General features: G+C 48.1%; 1 pseudogene; it reads right to left on the bottom strand.

Annotated features, from left to right (window-relative positions):
* The window catches only part of LOC101580629, a 2,543-nt pseudogene extending 1,318 nt beyond the window's left edge, over positions 1-1,225 (bottom strand).
* Between the last annotated feature and the right edge of the window lie 2,423 nt (positions 1,226-3,648).

Raw genomic sequence — 3,648 nt, 5'->3', positions numbered from 1 at the left:
TGCCAGCTCATGAGGGTGGCATATCGCAGCGGGTGGCACACAGCCACATAGCGGTCATGGGACATGGCTGCCAGGAGGAAGCTCTCCCCACCACCCAGGGGAGTGCTTAGAGCAGACTAAGTCTGCAGCCCACAGCCAGCCGGGGAGACCGACTTCCTTCCAGTCACGTAGCCATCCTCCTCCTGGAGCACCGCGGTGCGGACCAGCACGAGGTCCAGGAGCCAGAGCCGGCTCAGCAGGAAGAGCGTGGGCGTGTGCGGCCGAGTCCTGGTGGGCGAGGAGAGCCGTCAGGGCACTGCCCAGCGGGAAGACGGTGCTCACAGCCGGAATGACGCCAAGGAGGATTTGGGGGGCTCTGGAGTGGCCGAAGAGTCCCAGCAGAATGAAGTCTGAGGTGGTGCTCCGTGAGCCGAGAGGTCACTCAGAGGCGTGCTCTCAGCAGGAAACGGGTGCAGGGTCTGCACGCTTCACTGCTGTATGTGAAGCGTGCAGACCCCCCTTCTAGAAATGCGTTGTGTTAAAAAATAAAGTCTGTTTCAAATCCTTCACCAGACACCAATGAAACACTTTAGCCTATGTCCAAAATTACTTGGAAACATTGTATGTTTTTCCAAATTTTATATAGTAAGCACTTCATAGTTTTAGTGTCGATTAACTAGTATAACAAATTCATACTTTGATCATGTATAATTAACATTATACTTGAAATCATTCATTTGGACATATAAACATAAAAGCAGAGAATTACTGAAACACTTTGCCTTTTGTATTTTGGCCTGCATTATATCATTCACAATTAATAGTTTTAGAGCAAAACCATGTCAAAGTTTAGTGATGTTGATGCTGTATACACCAAAATGAAGCTCATGCATGTACAACATATTTAAACTTTTAATGTACCAATATCAGTTCATCTTCCCTGACATTGATGAACCCCGCAAGCCTTCTTTATTTGTAAACAGATCAATTTTTCTCAGACATAGGACAGCGGATGCATGCCTGGTCTGTGCTAGGAGGAAGGACCTCGCATCCACAGACTAATCCTGCCAATGCTTCCATGGTCTCACGTTTCAGAGGAGTGGGGCCTGGATTGCAGGCTGCAGCAGTGTGAAATCAGGCTGCAATTGTGGAGCTGTGAGAAGCTGCTCAGTTCTTGGGGCTGGAGAGCAGTGGAGGGCAGCAGCTGCAGGCGGGACGGGGCAGAGAGCAAGACTGTGTCCGTCATCTCCAGGCCCGCAGCGGCCCTGAGCAGGGGCCGTTACCTAGCCCTAGCGGATTCCAAGCCCCTCAGTGGATGATCCACCATGACCCTCACACAGTCTACAAATGGAGGAATAGCTCTATTGGAATCTAGTACTACAGGAAGTAATACTACTGACAGTTACATTCTTCAAATAAAATGACCTTGCTTTTTCTATCGATTACAGCCCTCATGTCAAATGCACACGCTCCTACTCAGGATTTTAGCTGTCATCATCTGTTGCTTGTGTCAGGCGCACAGATTCTAAACTTACCAGATACATGGGAAATCTTAGTTCTTTGCCGCCCTGTAAAGCCACAGCCATGTCTTGATCACTCCTAAGAGAACCTAAGTCTTTATCACCATTTCACCATTTCATGGCTTCTCTGGGAGCAGCTGAGCTGGGTGAGGGACAGTGATGTGTCGCCAGCCACTTGCGTCCCAGGGCCGCAGCTGCACTCACCACAGGGTTCCCCTCCTGGAGCGCTGCGCTGCCCCAGAGGCTCCACACCTGGCAGGATCGCAGCTGACTAAGCCTCATCATCTGGGGAGATAGCTCAGGAGAGCAAGCACTTGCCTAGCAAACACAGGGTCCTGAGTTCAATCTCTGGTACTGCAGGGACAGAGAGAGAGAGAGAGAGAGAGAGAGAGAGAGACAGAGACAGAGACAAAGAGAGAGACAGAGAGAGAGAGAGAGAGACAGAGAGAGAGAGAGAGACAGAGAGAGAGAGACAGAGAGAGAGAGACAGAGAGAGAGACAGAGAGAGAGAGAGAGAGAGACAGAGAGAGAGAGACAGAGAGAAAGAGAGAGACAGAGAGAGAGAGAGACAGAGAGAGAGAGAGAGAGAGAGACAGAGAGAGAGACAGAGAGACAGAGAGAGAGAGACAGAGAGAGAGACAGAGAGAGAGACAGACAGAGACAGAGAGACAGAGACAGAGACAAAGAAAGAGAGAGAGACAGAGAGAGAGACAGAGACAAAGAAAGAGAGAGAGAGACAGAGAAAAAAAGAGAGAGACAGAGAGAGAGAGACAGACAGAGACAGAGAGACAGAGACAGAGACAGAGAGTCAGAGACAGAGAGAGAGACAGAGACAGAGACAGAGACAAAGAAAGAGAGAGAGACAAAAAGAGAGAGACAGAGAGAGAGACAGAGAGAGAGACGAGAAAGACAGAGAGAGACAGAGAGAGAGAGAGAGTTTAGGCCTCTCCACCTCCAGCCTCTCCTCTTGCTGAAGCACTTCCAATCCTCACACTGCTGGAAGCACATCAGTATCTTAGTGATTGTGAAATGCTCTGAACAGTTTTAAATTTATCTTTCAGGTTAATAAAATGGAGTGTATTTTAATACAGTCCTAAGAAGTGTGCTCAGCTTTTAGTATGAATACCACTGGCGTCCACCTCTGAAGTTGTCCTCATCTCTCCTGACAGGCTTCCTAGGAACTGAGCTCAGAATCCTCCTCCACTGGAAGCCACCACTCCTCTCCAGGACATGCTTTGCTGTGCCACATAACTCGTATGTGGAGGGGGGTGTGTCTCTGTGTTCACGCATGTTCACGTGTGTCTGCACAAGCATGTGCATGGGTGTGCAGGGTGTTTCTTCCTGCTTACGCTGATCACCCGCAGGCTTCACCAGTCCTCCCTCAGGTGTCCCTATTCCTTTCCTTTGTGCTCCCTGGCTGTCCCCCTAAGCACACTCTTGGTTTATTCTTTCAAGTGCTGTGACCTCTGTGCTGCTTCCACAACTCTGCCATTTCTGTGTGACAGAGGGGATGTGTGACTCATGCCACGGCACTGCTTGAGGTCCTGAGACATCACAGGAAAGGCTGCATCTTCAGGGACCTCTGCCCAAGTCAAACAACAGAAGTTTGTTTTTAGAGAAGAAACTGAATAGCCATCATGATTATCATTTAAGAAGTATGTATTCTTACAATGCATTTTCAATTTGAAACTATTGGGCCAGCGAGATAGCTCGGGCAATTATGCACCTGCTTAGGAAAGCACAGGGACGGGGGTTTGATCTCCAGCACCACGTGCCACTGGCTCTGCCCTGGGTCACTGAGCCAGCCATGGTGATCAGGTGTGTTGGTGCATGCCTGTAATCCCAGTTCTGGGGAGGTTATAAACAGAAGGATCACTACAAGTCTGAGATGCATAGTGGGACTCTGTGAAAATATATTTTCCAAAATTGAAACTGTTAGTCTTAATTTATCAATTAGGATGAGTAATTATGTTTTTCAATATAAAATAAGTGCTTAATAAGGGCCAGGAAGATGGCTCAGTGGAATAAGGGCTTCCCTAGAAAGCGCAAGGGCCTGAGTTCAATCCCTGGTTCTTCCAAAATAAAAAAATAAAGAATGCTTAAGTATGATTTCACATTTAGAATTTAGTTTTTTTTTTGTTTTTTTTTT

This window comes from Octodon degus, unplaced genomic scaffold, assembly GCF_000260255.1.
Source record: "Octodon degus isolate 3935 unplaced genomic scaffold, OctDeg1.0 scaffold00429, whole genome shotgun sequence".
In the NCBI taxonomy this organism is placed as follows: Eukaryota; Metazoa; Chordata; class Mammalia; order Rodentia; family Octodontidae; genus Octodon; species Octodon degus.
Note: the sequence above shows the minus strand (reverse complement) of the source record. Positions and strands in the feature narration are given on the sequence as shown.